At 37.6% G+C, this 18,350-nt stretch overlaps 1 non-coding gene across 1 annotated transcript; it reads right to left on the bottom strand.

Annotated features, from left to right (window-relative positions):
* Positions 1-4,451: 4,451 nt before the first annotated feature.
* Positions 4,452-4,558, bottom strand: LOC127133067 (small nucleolar RNA R71). The gene has a single exon (XR_007807063.1). It is a non-coding gene; the product is annotated as a small nucleolar RNA R71 (small nucleolar RNA).
* Positions 4,559-18,350: the final 13,792 nt, after the last annotated feature.

The following is an 18,350-nucleotide window of genomic DNA, read 5'->3' as shown; positions in this document are numbered from 1 at the left end:
GTAACAGAAGGCTCCCCAAGGGGTGATAAAAGTGGTTTTCTCCATGTCCGCGGGAACCATCTTTATTTGGTTATAACCGGATAATCCATCCATAATGAGAAGATCGAAAATTGAGCGGTGTTATCCACTAACACATCGATGTGAGGTAGAGGAAATTCGTCTTTAGGACTGACTCTATTCAAGTATTGGTAGTCCATACACATTATGACTTTACCATCTTTCTTTGGAACTGGCACAATGTTAGCAATCCACTGTGGATATTTTGCAACAGCTAATAACCCTACGTCGAACAGCTTTCTGACTTCCTCTCTTATTTTGAGGGACAAGTCGGGTATGGTCCTTCTCAGCTTAGGCTTTACTGGAGAGCACTCATGTTTGAGAGGTAGCTTGTGTACAACGATGCTCGTGTCCATTCCTAGCATATCTTAGTATGACCAAGAAAACACACTTGCGTACTCATGTAGGAGTTCAACCAATCTTTTCTTGATTTCCTCAATTAAGGAAGCGCCGACTTTAACCTCCTTCTTGTATTCTTCAGTTCCCAGATTGATCACATCCAATGGTTCTTGGTGAGGCTGAATTATTTTGCCCTCCTGCTTTAATAGTTTGGCTAACTCTTTAGGAAGCTCACAATCATCCTCATCACCTTCTTCCGCTTGGTTAATCGGGAATTCGAAGTTGTAAGGGATTGTACCAGTGTTGTTTTCAATATGTTAATTTATTAATCTGCATGAGGAAGATTTTTATTTATTATTATTTTTTTATATGAAGTGCTAGGAGTGAGAGTGTATGAAAGAATGTTGCCATCTTTGGAAATTTTGAAATGAGAGAAAATTGAACGTAATTGAAAACAAAATTTAATTTTATTGATAAATAAGTCATTGAAACAAAAGGGGGCCCTATAATGCTTATCCATTTTCCTTGGGCAGAGCAAATGAATTATAATTTTATTTAGAAAAAAATAAAGTACTTTTAACTATAAATCATCTCAGGAATCTCGACGTACTTCTAATTATTGAGAGTAACATATGGTAAGCAGTGACACAAGTTGAGCATCTATTCACTTTCTTCTTCAACTGTAGCCACATGATCTTCACTTTTGTACCTAACACTGTGGAAAGTTTCTTAGAGAGTGCAGACTTTCTTATGATTGGTCTTCTGAACCTCTTTATTTATTGGTTTGTAACCCACTCTAAATTGATCCTTCTTCTCAGGTATCTCCAATAACTTTCCCCAGCCCGATGTATCTCCGTTATTAATCAGATCTGAAACTCTCCCCCATGAGGAGACTGACTTCTCATTCTTTGAAGCACCTTGTTTTTTACTGACTGCCACAATTCCCAAGGCCTGGAAAGGTATTTCCAGAGTTTCTCCATCCGCTTCAATATATTTGAACGAAGAGATGTGGCTTATAAACATGTTCTTATCGCCCTCGATAATTATCAGTTTATCACCTACTATGAATTTCAGCATTTGGTGAAGTATGGAAGTGATGGCCCCTGTAGCATGAATCCAAGGTCGTCCCATAAGATAGCTATAATATGTGTTAATGTTCATCAGTTGGAAGGTAGTCATAAATGTATATGGCACAACCATTATTGGTAGATAGACTTCCCCAATTACCATTCTTTTCGAACCGACGAAAGATTTGACGACCAATGTATTAGTCTTCATGAAAGTTCTCACAATGTTCAGCTTCATGAGAGTGTTTTTAGGCATGAAATTCAGAGATGATCTAGTGTCCACTAATACTCGTGAGAGGACATTATCCTGGAACTTGACCGATATATGTAGGGCCTTATTATGGGTCTGCCCTTCTGGAGGTTATTCGTCAATACTGAACCCCAAGCAACTGTTGGGAGTAAGGTTGGCTATTACTCCATCAAAGTGATCCACTGTTATGTCCTTGATGAGATGTGCCTCGTTCAGGATCTTTAATAGAGCCCATCTATGAGCTTTAGATCTTAGTAATAAATACATTATAGAGATCTTAAAACGTGTTTCGTTTAATTGATCTACCACCTTATAGTCACTCTTTTTTACAACTCTCAATAATTCCTCTGCCTCCTGATAACATGAAACTATATCACATTTTTGGACTTGATTTAATTAAATTATATCGTTATTTGATTAAATTTATTTTATATTATTCGATATTACTCGGTATTTTCTTTTTATTTATTTCAGGTATCATTATTTAAAGCACGTGTGAAAAAGAAAGAAGAGGGGTGCAAAAAGAAGACTTTCTAGGAAAAGCAGCTCACCAAAGCCCAGCCCACGTTTGGGGCAAGGAAAATGGCTGTGACGACCGCCATACTCACGTGACGAGCGTCACGCCCCTTCACCTAGTGTTACGACCGTAACACATAGTGTGACGGGCGTCACACATTTCAGCCTATATTTTAGGCTTGACGTGCGTAACAGAAGGACGTTCTCCCCTATTTTTCCTCTTGACTCGTTGACACTTGGGAACCCTACTGAAGATGCTTTTGGAGAAAACGGTTATTTTATGGATGAATATAAATAGACCTCAAGAGGTCCAATTGAGGGGGCTTCTTCGGGCAATATTTTTCCTGCTTTCTAATTTTCCAGCATTCTATTTTCTTTTCTTTTCTAGTTAATTTCCAAAGCATTCAATTTATTTTCTCACGATAGTTTCTACACCGGAAACTATTGTGTAATTTTACTGGATCTAACCTTACGTCAGATCATAGTATTTTATTTCCTTGTTTTTTACTTACCTGTCTGATCGAGAATTGTGGAGAACAAATCCAACCGACTTGTGGTGGAGTGTTTGAGCATCGAAGCTAGGAGTTAAAATCCAGAATTCTAGTATTTTTACAGGTTCATTAATTAATTGAGTTATTGTTTTAATTTACATATGCTCTGTGCTGCTGTTTATATATATTGTTCGTTTGATATGGCCGTATTTATGCATGATTATTGTTTAGGCATGTTTAACATGTCCGGCTAATTAATTTAGATATCGGTATGTAAAGTAAGCGGAATAAAGGAATCAAAACTGAGTTGGTTTAAATTTATTTCAAAATATAGTCACTATTTTTCTGGTCTCAATTTACAGAGTTAATACCAAAGTTTTTGTACGAGAGTAAAAGACATAAAGAAGTTAAAATCAATAGAACGACGGTTTGAGCTTTTAACTGGACAGTGTAAATTGAACATTAACTTTAAATCAGGGTGAAAGCAATTTTTAAGGTTAATTGAATTCTAATTATTTTCAAAAATTATTTTTAAAATTTAAATGTGAGGACGAGAGTTAAGCATTTAAGTTTAATCATATAATCTAAGTCAACAGAGCGAGAGTTTGAGACGAGGGTGTTTAAACGGTTAGTATTTTCTCAAAAAGAGTTTCTATAGATTCTATTGTTTTCAAAAAGTGATTTTAGATTTAACGAAATAGTGAGAGCGTACGTTAATATAAAGTCATAGTCTGATTCAGCAGAGCGAGAGTTTGAGGAAAAGACTTTTAATTAATAGTGTCTACTGAAAAGACTTATTTTAAAACTAAGAAAAAGACCAACGAGGATTTGATTCCCTAATTACGACGAACTACATACCGATATCCGTGTTATTTGATATTTAATCTAGATCCAATTTTAGTTTTACTTTTCCCCCTAATCATCAAAGTATCATCCGCCTTAGCTTTACGCAGTAACCCTAGAAAAACGGTATATCAATTCATTAAGTCCCTGTGGGATCGATATCTTTTAAAACTACGCAATTAGACTGTGCACTTGCAGTTAATACCCCGATAGACTCATAAAGTCGCGATCAAGTTTTTGGCGCCGTTGTCGGGGACTTCTATTTAGTCGATATCGTAACTCTTCTGTTACACTGTAGAGACTAAGGCAATTTTTATTTTCCCCTTCTTTTTCGTTGATTTGTATGCCACACACTCGCTCACAAGGCGAACCGTACTACTTACGAATCAACGACGTTGAACGATATCTCCGATTATTACGACGAATTCGGGAGTATCGTGCTACAAACAATCTTCCTCCAATCGAAATTCCTGACCTCAAAAAAATCTTCTTCCTTCGCCGATACCAGCGATGGCCGAACCAGCTCGTGCTCTTCGAGATTACGCTGCTCCATCGCAAGATGAGACGCATTCGAGTATTGCTCCACCCGCAATCGAAGCGAACAACTTTGAACTTAAACCTTCGTTGTTGCAGGCAGTGCAACAGAACCAATTTTCTGGAAATCCTACCGAGGATCCAAACCTTCATTTATCCGTATTTGTCCAATACGCTGACACTGTTAAAGCTAATGGTGTCACTTCAGAGGCAATTCGACTTCGTCTCTTTCCTTTCTCGTTAAGAGATAAAGCTAGAAGATGGCTTCAGTCTCTTCTTTCTAACTCAGTCACCACATGGAATGAGTTGAAGAAAGTCTTTCTTGCCCGATATTTTCCTCCAAGCAAGACAGCTATGTTGAGAGCCCAGATAAATGGATTTAAGCAAAAAGATAACGAATCTCTTTTCGAAGCATGGGAAAGATACAAGGACATGATGAGACTTTGCCCACACCATGGTTTAGAGGACTGGTTAGTAATTCACACCTTCTATAATGGTCTCTTGTACAACACAAGGTTAACAATAGACGCCGCCGTCGGTGGTGCGCTTATGGATAAACCTTACACCGACGCTTATCAACTTATCGAGAGCATGGCCCAAAATCATTATCAGTGGGGAAGCGACTGAACAATGGTAGAAAAACCTCAAACAAAAGGGGGCATGTACGAGATAAGTAGCCTTGATCATGTTAATGCAAAAGTGGATGCTCTTGCCCAGAAAATTGAAAGTTTAAATGTATCACCTCCAGCCACCGTGGTTGCCGTAACTCAAAATTGCGAAGTCTGTGGAATTCAAGGTCACACGCCTACAGATTGTCAACTCCTAACAGGAATTCAAACAGAGCAGGTGAACTATGCTCAAGGAAATCCTTACTCGCATACCTATAACTCAAATTGGAAGAACCATCCTAATTTTTCATATAAAAGTAACAACGCTTTATACGCACCAGGTCAAGCTCCCAGTCAAGCTCCAGCTATACCTCCCGGATATCAAAAGCCGACCCCATCTACATCTAACAATAACGTTCCTAGGAAATCCAACCTGGAAATCATGATGGAGAACTTCATAGCTTCTCAACAGCAAACCAATAAAGAATTCTTAAACCAGAATGTACACACTAGCGAACAGATTAAACAACTAGCAAGTAAAGTAGATGCCCTGGCTACCCATAACAAAATGCTGGAAACACAAATCTCGCAAGTAGCTCAACAACAAGCGCCTACTGCTGCCCCAACTGGTACATTTCCTGGACAGCCCCAACCTAATCCGAAAGGCCACGCTCATGCAATTATATTAAGAAGTGGAACAGAGGTAGAAGGACCGTCTGACCCAAGGATTGAGAACCAAAACACTAAAAAGTCAACTGAGGAAGAAAGTAAACCTAAGGAAAAGGAAGAATGTAATAAGGAAACCGTAGAGAAAAAAGAACCTTATGTATCTCCACCGCCTTACAAACCACCTATCCCTTATCCTCAAAGGCTAATTAAAACCAAAGACGCGGGCCAATTTAAAAAATTTGTTGACCTACTGAAACAATTAAACGTCACAATTCCTTTTACAGAAGCTATCACGCAAATGCCCTCATATGCTAAGTTCTTAAAAGAAATTTTATCTAATAAAATGAAACTTGAAGATAGCGAAACCGTTACACTCACTACTGAGTGTAGCGCAATAATCCAAAATATGCCTCCTAAACTTAAAGATCCTGGTAGTTTTTCTATACCCTGTCATATAGGAAAATTTGTCATAGATAAAGCTTTATGCGATTTAGGAGCCGGTATCAGTGTTATGCCCTTGTCCATATGCAAGAAACTCGAAATGGGAGAATTAAGACCAACTAAAATGTCTGTGCAATTAGCAGATCGTTCCGTTAGATATCCCGTAGGAATTCTTGAAAACGTTCCCGTGCGCATAGGTCAATTTTACATTCCCACCGATTTTATAATTATGGACATAAGAGAAGATGAAGTTACCCCCATTATATTGGCAAGACCCTTCTTAGCGACCGCGGGTGCTATCATAGACGTAAAACATGGACGACTCACTTTCGAAGTAGGAGAAGAGAGAATTGAGTTCATTCTTTCCAAATTTTTGAAAGCACCTGCAATAGAAGACACATGTTACTTCATGGATATCATCGATGAATGCATAAAAGAAACGGAATTAGAAAATGACGAATTATCCGACTATCGTGTAGAAGACAGACTGAACCAATGTTTAGCAATAACATCAGATCCTACACATGCCTTAAGAAACCAACCCTCGACCTGAAAACACTTCCCAAAAATCTGAGATATGAATTCCTAGACTTAGAACTTGAACGGCCAGTGATAGTCAATGCAGACCTAGGAAAACTTGAAACCGAAAAACTCCTACATATCTTAAGAAAATATGCAACCGCACTAGGATACAACATCACCGATCTTAAAGGGATAAGTCCTTCTATTTGTATGCACCGCATCATGCTAGAAGAAGAATGTAAAACTTCTAGGGAACATCAGAGGAGACTAAACCCGATCATGAGTGAGGTAGTGAAGAAGGAAGTAACGAAGTTATTAGAGGCAGGTATCATATATCCTATATCCGATAGCAAATGGGTTAGTCCTGTACACGTAGTACCGAAGAAAGGAGGTATAACAGTGATCGAAAATGAAAAAGGAGAAACTATAACCAAACGAATTGAATCGGGATGGAGAATGTGCATTGACTACAGAAAGTTAAACAAAGCAACCCGAAAAGATCATTTTCCTTTACCATTCATAGACTAGATGTTAGAACGACTAGCCAAGCATTCTCATTTCTGCTATCTAGACGGTTATTCAGGTTTCTTCCAAATACCAATTCATCCTGATGACCAAGAAAAGACAACGTTCACATGTCCTTTTGGTACCTTCGCGTATCGACGAATGTCGTTTGACTTGTGCAATGCTCCTGCAACCTTCCAAAGGTGCATGATGGCAATATTCGCCGATTTTCTCGAAAACATCATGGAAGTCTTTATGGATGACTTTTCCGTATGCGGGCAAAGTTTCGAAGAATGTCTTGAAAACCTAGAAAGAGTTCTAGAACGATGTGTAAAAGTAAACCTAGTACTTAATTGGGAAAAATGTCACTTTATGGTACAAGAAGGAATTGTTTTAGGACACATCATATCAAATAGAGGAATTGAAGTAGACAAAGCCAAAATAGAAGTAATCGAAAACCTTCAACCTCCGAAAACTGTGAGAGAAATACGAAGCTTCTTAGGACATGCCGGTTTTTACCGACGATTCATTAAAGATTTCTCTAAAATAACTAAACCTTTAACCGGATTATTAATGAAAGACGTTGAATTCATCTTCGACAATAAATGTTTAGAAGCATTTCAAACACTTAAACAAGCATTGATCTCCGCGCCCATAATACAGACCCCGGATTGGAATGAACCTTTCGAAATAATGTGTGACGCAAGTGACTACGCCGTAGGCGCTGTTTTAGGACAAAGAAAGGATAAAAAACTTCACGTCATATATTATGCGAGTAGAACTCTAGATGAAGCGCAAATGAATTATGCCACGACCGAGAAAGAACTTTTAGCAGTAGTATTTGCACTAGATAAATTTCGTTCCTACTTGGTCGGAGCTAAAATAATCATTTACACTGATCATGCTGCCATTAAGTACCTCTTAATGAAAAAGGACGCTAAACCTAGACTCCTAAGGTGGACCTTGTTGGTACAAGAATTTGATTTGGAAATCAAAGATAAAAAAGGAACTGAAAACGTAGTAGCAGATCACCTCTCTAGACTTGAAAACCTGGAACCGGAGAGAACATCGATCAACGATGATTTCTCGTACGATAAACTTATAGCTAATTTGGAAGAAAATAGAGCTGATGAACAGGTAGAGACCACCTTGGTTGTATGCGTTACACCATGGTACGCTGATTTTGTCAATTATTTAGACGCCGGAGTGGTTCCACTTGATTTATCCTACCAACAAAAGAAACGATTCTTCCATGACATAAAACATTATTACTGGGACGACCCTTTACTTTTCAAAAGAGGCCCCGATGGTATTTTCCGTCGCTGTATACCTGAACAAGAGGTAGAAAGTATAATCCAACATTGTCATTCCGCTCCTTATGGTGGACACACAAGTACATCCAAAACCTGCTCTAAAATCCTACAAGCCGGTCTTTATTGGCCAAACATATGGAAGGATGTGCATGCCGCAGTCAAGAAATGCGATAGGTGTCAACGCACAGGAAACATATCTAGATGTGACGAAATGCCACAAAAAGGCATTTTGGAAGTAGAAATTTTCGATGTGTGGGGAATAGATTTCATGGGACCTTTTCCACCTTCTTTTGGTAACAAGTACATACTCGTAGCGGTTGACTACGTATCAAAATGGATTGAGGCTATAGCTTCTCCAACGAACGACACACGAGTAGTAATTAAACTCTTTAAGAATATAATATTTCCAAGATTTGGTGTCCCAAGAATAGTTGTCAGTGACGGTGGATCTCATTTCATATCTAAGATACTCGAAAAATTATTGTTTAGGTATGGTGTAAAACATCGAGTAGCAACACCTTACCATCCTCAAACTAGTGGACAAGTGGAAGTGTCTAACAGAGAAATTAAACAGATATTGGAAAAAACTGTCGCTACATCGAGGAAAGACTGGTCATCAAAATTACCCGAAGCTTTATGGGCATATCGAACCGCTTACAAAACTCCCATAGGAACAACTCCATTTAAGCTTATTTATGGTAAATCATGTCACCTCCCAGTGGAGTTAGAACATAAGGCCTATTGGGCTATTAAAAATTTAAATTTAAACTATAAGACCGCCGGTGAAAAGCGAATTCTAGATATAAACGAATTAGAGAAACTTAGACAAGACGCATACGAAAATGCCAGAATCTACAAGGAAAGAACGAAAAAATGGCATGATAAACGTATATCAAGAAAAACTTTCAAACAAGGCGATGTAGTCCTATTGTTTAACTCTAGACTTAAGTTATTCCCAGGAAAACTACGCTCTAGGTGGTCTGGCCCTTTCCAAGTCACTAATGTTTTTCCTAGTGGGGCTGTAGAAATTAAAGGAAAATCTATTGAATCATTTATCGTAAACGGGCAGCGTCTAAAACATTATCATTATGCTGAAAACAATGAAGACTCGCAAGTCCTGCACTTAGACGTATTGTCTCCAAAATTAATAGATTAACATTTAATAGTTTTATGTTGAGCTTGCGACATTAAACAAAGCGCTTCGTGGGAGACAACCCACAAATTTTTATTTTTCTTTGATTATTCTTTTTGATTTTATTCAGTTTTCATTCTTCATTTTTCTTTATTTTATTAAATTTTTCTTCTTTTCTTCTTTCGGCATCTGGCCAAATCCTGACTAAATTCTTGTTTTTCTTTTCTTAGTTAACACTAACCTGATGGGACATATTGATCGCATGGGTATCAAATTCCGAGGGAGAGCTCAGAGACAAAAATTTGAAGAACTAGCTGAGAGAGAGATGCACCCAAGTTTTTATGCTGATGATTGTGCAATGACCGTTCTTGGGCTAAGAGATAGTGTCCTATATCTGCTGAGTCAAATAGGGTGGAAAACCACTCCTATTCGGAGACAATTTGTTACTTACCGGAGGCTAACTCTAGAATTCCTTAGCTCTCTGATTTATTTACCGAACCATGGAAAAGGAATAAACCGAGGTTTCATTCAATTCAGGATGTTCAATATGGAGTATCAGTATAACATTCAAGAATTTACTAACCTCTTAGGGTTCCCTACTTCTTTTGACACATTCACCATGAGCCAAGAAGACCTCTTTGAATATCGAGAGCTTGGGCATTTTTGGGGAAGTTTGACGGGAAATGACGACCCCGAGGAACATGAGTTTCTTTCTGAAAACATACATAACCCAGCTTTTCGTTATTTCCACAAGATCCTAGCACACACTCTTTTTGGGAAAAGATCAAACATTACCACAGTATCACGTGATGAACTCTTCATAATATTTTGTGCTTCCCAGAACCGTCCAGTGAATGGTGCCACTTATATGTTGGCGAGTTTTGACCTCCTTATTCAAGATGACCGTGCACCGATTCAAATAGGAGGATTGATAACTATGATTGCTAATGCTATTGGATTGCGCCAACCCATGCTTGATTTGAACCCTTTTTGTGGTATTCAGCCTATGAATATACTTTTCCTTTTCAACATTATGTTTATAGGAAACCTTGGACCTGAAGAGTTTGAACTATTAATTAACAACCAAGCTTTTTACCTATTCACCATGCCTAACCCGATGACTAGTGTCCATAACCGAAATAATTGGCTCTACAACCTGGATGGAATACCTTCTCCTGTTAGATCTGCTGAAACCATCCAAGATTATGAGATTCTTGACAACCAGATTCCTTATGCTGAGTCTGACCCGCAGACACCAACTGGTTACCATGATGCTGCCTCTCCACCTCACCCTATCCCGTCTGCAGAATCGGCAATACCTGATCTTAGACATCATATGCCCGGAACTGATTATAATACCGCTATTCAAGCCTTGATGTCAGAACAAGATGCCATTAGAGAAGAGTTAACTAAGATGGGACATGAATTTATGGAATACATGAGTAGAATGACAAATCAATTTCACGAGTTGCTACACCGTGTCAATTCCTTTGCTCCTCCGACGAGAGATTCTACAAGTGGCTAGAAGAATTGCAGTTAACTAGTTTTAGTCTTAGGAAATTTATAGTTTCGTTTGACATTATTTTTAATCTTAGGATTTATTTTTCGCATGTTTTATTTTTCAGTCAAATATTACATTATGTTTATTTTTATGAAGCTATTTGCATTATTGGTTAAATTAAATTTTATTTGATTTATGCACTGTCTAAAATTCCCAATGATGATATACTGTATGCTACTACTTACATGGCTTATTAGAAAAATATATATACACTATGGTGTGTAGTAAAGTATCATTCATGGCAATAGCAAATATAATAAACAAAACTAAAATATATATATATATATATATATATATATATATATATATATATATATATATATATATATAAAATAAAAAATTAATAAAGCACCCACGCATGCTGTCACGAGCGTTGTGACCGTTGCATGCTCACCAGCGTGACGAGCGTCACACAGGCTGTCACGGTCGCCACGCAACCCATGACGCCCGTAACACATTCTGTCACGAGCGTGACAGAGTGCTTCCTCGTAAACGTTGTTGACCGTTATGGTCATGACCGTTGCTACCCATCTTTTCACTTTTTCCATTCAACTCACCTCTTTACTCCATTCCACTCACCTTCATCCACATTAATTTTTCTCTCACCCACTCCTCTTCCCAATTTCAAAACTCTTCCTATAAATACCTACAATACATTTCTTCCTACACCACATCATTCCAACAAACCATTCTATACAAATATATTTCATCCTTTTTTCCTTCTTTCTACCTACCTATCAATATGGCGGAGAACCAACATCAAGAAGTGCAATTCATAAATATTATTTTCCGATCTGAAGATAGTAACTATCAACGGGAGCAGTTCGTTCGGTTCCAACAACACGGTGTCATATCTACTAGGTACCCAGATTTAAATTGCTTACAAGAATTAGGATTACTTCAAGGTGTGCAATGGCTGCTTAGGCTTTCTGATTTAACTTTTCTTTGCACGCAAAATCACCCAACATACCCATCACTCACCTTAGAGTTTTTAAGTTCTTACTCCTACACCACTCCACCCGGTGAGAACGAATACTTAACCGGTACCACAAATTTCCGCATGTTCAACACTGAGTACTCACTATCTCAGGACCAGTTGAGTGTCATGCTACACTTTCCTGTAGGAGACCAAGTCCACCCAAGAATCCCTCCAAACTCAGAGTGGAACACGAACGCATTCGACCTTTTTGGAAAAATATCCGGGGTGGAAACCACCAATTGGGATGCCTTACTTGCTTCGCACATACACAACCCCACTATCCGGTATTTTATCCGTATTTTGCAAAACACCATCTTTGGAAGACCCAACAACAGCAAAGTCAACACGAAAGAATTATTCTTCCTACACTGCATCTTTTCAGCCGATACAAAGGTAAACGCCGCCTCTTTCTTACTTCACCATATCCGTACCCTTTGTGCTCGAGGCCGTCAACCTTTTGTGATTGGAGGATTAATAACCACCATCGCACTCGGCTTAAATCTAGGGGACCGACTTTAGAACTTGCAGTCTTTGCCACCCCTGTTTATGGATATAAGCTATTGTCGCTCCAGCCGCTTAATCAAAAATAGGGTAGACGGGAAGTATTATCTTATGGTGAATAACCAAGAAGTCCCAAGCGTTGTTTTGCCCAACATTGCCCTCACCGATGTCACCAACCCCAACCGATTCATCTACGATCTGAATGCTCCCGAACCTACCGAGCCTACACAAGCAAACCCGCCCCCAGACGAGTTTAATGAAATGGAGCAAGGTGATCAAGGTCCTGAACAACATTCGGTCCCACATAATCCTTCCGATAATGTGGCTGGTCCATCCTCCCGACGTCGTTGAAGAAGAAGGCCTGCAACAAATGATGACATCATGGATGCTATTGAACATCAAGCCCAACGGCTTGATGCCATGAATGCGCAGAATAACGAAGTAATGCAACTGATGCGCCAGATGCAACAACAACAAGAAGAGAGGAATGCAATAACCGACCAGCGGTTCACTGACTTGCTTAACAAGTTTGATGACTTGGAAGTACGTCAACGATCACCGGGTCCGAGAACAAGAGGACGCAGGCAGAATTGAGTTTGGGTTCCTTTTTTTTTTTCTTTCTTTCTTTTTTTTTTTTTGAAACATTGGGGACAATGTTTTATTTAAGTGTAGGGGGAAAACTTTGTTTCAGTTATATTTATTTCCCTTTCAATATTTCCCTTTCAAGTATGTTATTTCCCTTTAATTAATTAAAATATATATATATATATATATATATATATTTTAAGTCAAGTCCCTAGTGTGAAATTTTTTATTATCTATTCCCCTCAATTTTCTTGAGCCATAACAAAATAAAAATTCAACACACTCAATAAGTATAAAGGTTGCCTATTTTATAAAACTTGAGTGAAATTAAGACAATTATTACCGTCCCAACACTCTAAAAACCTCAGCATGTTAGATCAGGCTAAGTACCTATTATACCAATTCCTTGAACTTTTAGTTTTATAGTAACCCCGAGTAGTTTATACGAGAAGTCGGCACCATCTTAATAGCAAACTACGTGGAGAACCAATGAATATAAGTGAATGATTCCCAAAATAACATATTAAAAATCAGGAAATGCACTAATTAAGTTAGGTGATCCTTACCCGATCATTTAATCCAAAGGTTGCAGACCCTACAAAAACATGGTATGAACGATCCATTGTGAGTTGGTTCAGCGGTTTCTGGTGCTGAACTTGGTAGGGCGGACTACGGTCCGATCCCCCGCAATTTGCAATAGACTAAATAACGAAGTTACCCAACTTATGTACCAGAACTTCTAGCTAAAAGGGGATCAGAATCGCTAACCGGTTACTCCACTATGTGCGCGAAAAGGTAAAGGGCTTAATGTGATTTCGCTAGAATGAAAACGGGTGAAATAAGAGTAAAAGAACTAGGCTGAGCTATAATAGCATGACTCGAACTGGTTTGCATAAGGTGAGGTTATCTAGTGCTGTTACGGTAGTTTTTGATGTTAAGATTAAACTCAGGTTATTTCTAAACGAGATTTACTTGCAACCTATTACGAATTGATGTGTGTTTGGAAATTTCATCTGGCTAATATTTTAAATCGATTTCTACATTGTATCTTGCTTGAGGACAAGCAAAAGTCTAAGTGTGGGGGAGTTTGATAACATGAAACTATATCACATTTTTGAACTTGATTTAATTAAATTATATCGTTATTTGATTAAATTTATTTTATATTATTCGATATTACTTGGTATTTTCTTTTTATTTATTTCATGTATCATTATTTAAAGCACGTGTGAAAAAGAAAGAAGAGGGGTGCAAAAAGAAGACTTTCTAGGAAAAGTAGCTCACCAAAGCCCAGTCCACGTTTAGGGCAAGGAAAATAGCTATGACGACCGCCATACTCACGTGACGAGCGTCACGCCCCTTCACCTAGTGTTACGACCGTAACACATAGTGTGACGGGCGTCACACATTTCAGCCTATATTTTAGGCTTGACGTGCGTAACAGAAGGACGTTCTCCCCTATTTTTCCTCTTGACTCGTTGACACTTGGGAACCCTACTGAAGATACTTTTGGAGAAAACAGTTATTTTATGGATGAATATAAATAGACCTCAAGAGGTCCAATTGAGGGGGCTTCTCCGGGCAATATTTTTCCTGCTTTCTAATTTTCCAGCATTCTATTTTCTTTTCTTTTCTAGTTAATTTCCAAAGCATTCAATTTATTTTCTCACGATAGTTTCTACACCGAAAACTATTGTGTAATTTTACTGGATCTAACCTTACGTCAGATCATAGTATTTTATTTCCTTGTTTTTTAGTTACCTGTCTGATCGAGAATTGTGGAGAACAAATCCAACCGACTTGTGGTGGAGTGTTTGAGCATCGAAGCTAGGAGTTAAAATCCAGAATTCTAGTATTTTTATAGGTTCATTAATTAACTGAGTTATTGTTTTAATTTACATATGCTCTATGCTGCTGTTTATATATATTGTTCGTTTGATATGGCCGTATTTATGCATGATTATTGTTTAGGCATGTTTAACATGTCCGGTTAATTAATTTAGATATCGGTATGTAAAGTAAGCAGAATAAAGGAATCAAAACTGAGTTGGTTTAAATTTATTTCAAAATATAGTCACTCTTTTTCTGGTCTCAATTTACAGAGTTAATACCAAAGTTTTTGTACGAGAGTAAAAGACATAAAGAAGTTAAAATCAATAGAACGACGCTTTGAGCTTTTAACTGGACAGTGTAAATTGAACATTAACTTTAAATCAGGGCGAAAGCAATTTTTAAGGTTAATTGAATTCTAATTATTTTCAAAAATTATTTTTAAAAGTTAAATGTGAGGAAGAGAGTTAAGCATTTAAGTTTAATCATATAATCTAAGTCAACAGAGCGAGAGTTTGAGACGAGGGTGTTTAAACGGTTAGTATTTTCTCAAAAAGAGTTTCTATAGATTCTATTGTTTTCAAAAAGTGATTTTAGATTTAACGAAATAGTGAGAGCGTACGTTTGTAGCACCTCAAATTTGCACCTATCATTGTACATACATTTTCATATTAGGTCATAGCATATCATGGTCCATTGCATAGCATTGCATTGTCCCTGTTGCCTCAAGTGCAAGCAAGTCAAGGAATTAGGTCAAACTGATCAGGAGATCAGTCAACCAAGCAAGCAAGGGTGTTTCTCAAGGAGCAAGGCCCTAGGGTTTGTCCATCATGCTCACATGTCTTGGGGGTCCATTTGAAGTGTAAAGGCCAAAGATTGGAGGCTCAGAGGTCATCAGTTCATGCACAATCAGTCAGAAACCCTAGAAAAGTCAAAGTTGGTCAACTGTGGTTGATTTCTTTGGTTTTGATGGATGGATTTGGTTTGAGAGAGCTTATTCATGTCCCAATAGGCCTCAGATATCATGGCAATCAACATCATTGAAGAATTTGAAGCCAATCAGAAAATTTCCAAAAATAGAAACTGGACCTGTAATTTTAACTGCCAAAAATGGAAACTTCTTGATCCCAAACTTACATCATGATACAAGCTTCAAATGAATTTTTGCCCAACATGAAAGTTGAAGATCTTGTTCTCCCATTTCCAAAAAGTCCAAGAACACTCAATTCCCATGTATGGTTGGCAAGTTATGATCAATTCATTTTCAAAAATTCTTGAACTTCAAAAGGCCATATCTCTCAAACCATTTGGCCAAATTGGGTGGGGTTTTTTCCAACAAGTCACATTTGATCCCCTCTTTCCAAATATGTCATCATCATTTACCAAAACATTGCCAATCAAAATGGCCCTTTTTGAACTATCATGTTTAATTTCAAGTGAGGTGCAATTTTGACTTTTTGAATTAAACATCTTCCATCCAAAAGACCAATTGGAATTAGTTCAGAACATCATTTCTGACTTGCCAAGGGCCCAAATTCGTGCAGCATGCTACCACATACCTCCATTTGGTCAAATTGGCAAAATTAGCAATTTGGTTCATTTTGAGTAAACTTGGTTAGCATTCAATTAGCAAAGGTTAAACAGATGGTATATAACACGTTTTCTGTCCAAAATTGAACCCTAGCTGCCTCCAAACACAGAATTCATTGTCATTCTCTCAAATTTCATTTTCTTGCATTTTCAAAAATCTGTCAAAAGCTCTCAAAGCACTGAGCCTTGCCTTGCTCGATTCACCATCCAAGCATCATTGTGGACACATTTCAGCTGCCATTTCACAACTGTAAGGAGTTTTGCTCGACTGTTATTCCAACACATCATCCATGGTAGAACTCGATTCGAGCATTTTCCAAGGTTGCTGAGCCAAGATTTTTCCTCCTTCCATCTAGTAAAAGCTTGAAGTGCACCTGTTTCAACTATTGGAGACCAAGCAATCACAATCCAGCTCAGTTCTTCAGATTTGGTAGGTATTTCGAATCCTTCATTTCATGAATTAATGCTGTGTACTGTATAGATCTTACTTAGCTAGTTGTTGTAGGCTTTAAATCACTAAGAATGGTCAAGTATTGGATGAGTAATTTGTTTTTAAAGATGGAGGTTCAAATGATGTTTTGCCCGACTCTTCCGCGTGAGCTCGAATCATTGTGTTTGGTTGTTGGATTTGTAATGTATGTTGTTTGATAGTTCTAATGACATGCTCATTACTCATTTCTGGAGTTTTTTGTTCTTGAACAAGTTTGATGCTGAAATTTCTTTTTGTTCGATTCATGAGTTATAGTAAGCTTTAGTGAAAATTGATGTTGGATTATGTATGAACATTGCTTGCTGGTTATGTTAGTGTCCTCAATTTATGTTTCTGGGCTGTTTGGTTTTTTCTGGGAATTTCACGCATGAAGATCATGAAGATCTTCATGCTGTTCATGAAGCTACAACTTTTCCTGCGGATTTTCTTGCAGCCTTCATAAGGCTAGCTACAACTTTTCCTGCGGATTTCTGGGTTAGGGTTTTTGCATGAGCAACTTACTGTTCCATTGGAACTGGCCAATGAGAACATTTCCCTGGCCGTGAGCAAAATGCTGCGTTTTGCTAAGTGACCTCCATATTTACAGCTTTGCCATCCGGTCTTTAATTAAATCCATTTTTAATTCATTTATTTTTCTTATTTTATTTCCTTTGATCATCAATTTTGCAAAATTCATAACTTGTTCATTTTAATTCCAAATCCAGTGGGAATTTTTGCATCATGTTCATATGATTGTCTAGTTTTTTATCATCATTTTTGCTGATTTTTTGGATCATTGAATTTTTAAATGGCCTTAGGGTTTGTATAATGTGACCAAAAATGATACATGTTCCCAAATCTCTTATGAAATAATCATGTTGGATCCATTTGATCTGAAATTTTTTATGCTTAATCTACACTCATCCATGTTTGTTTTGATGTAGAGTTCTTGAATTTATCATATGTGGTTTGTAAGATATGAATTTTTGAAGTAGGGTGTGACAACTTGTGTCACACCATGGATGTGCAAATTCATGAATTTTGTTGGCATGCTTCCTGGCCTCCAATTGACCCCAAATTTTGCATGATCCCTCTCTTATATGTCTAGTTGACTTGTGATTTTTCTTGGAATTAATTGTGCTATTTTCCATTTGTTTGAGATTTTTTCTCCCTGCCTAGTCAAATGTTGACTTTGTGTGACACACCTTGCCATTTCATTTGGGAAATTCTCATACTTTATTGTATGATCATGAAATTTTGCATGTGCATACTAGACATCTTGAGCTTTGCATTGGTGTTAATCCCATTCATTTCTCATCTGTTTTCATTTAGTTATGATTTTTTGAAGTTGGTACATGTTTGTTTGACTTCTTTGTGCTTACTTGAATTGATTGTGACTTTCTGATTTTAATTGACCATCTTCCCATGATCCAATTGAGCTGAAATTTTATATGCATGTCATGTTATGGATTGTGATTGAGCATGAATTATTTGATGATTTTTGGAAATGCTTATGTTTGGTTTTGAGCTAAGTCTTGCTGTTGACTTC

The sequence above is a fragment of the Lathyrus oleraceus genome, chromosome 3, assembly GCF_024323335.1.
Source record: "Lathyrus oleraceus cultivar Zhongwan6 chromosome 3, CAAS_Psat_ZW6_1.0, whole genome shotgun sequence".
Classification (NCBI taxonomy): Eukaryota; Viridiplantae; Streptophyta; class Magnoliopsida; order Fabales; family Fabaceae; genus Lathyrus; species Lathyrus oleraceus.
This window is presented reverse-complemented; position numbering and strand designations above follow the sequence as displayed.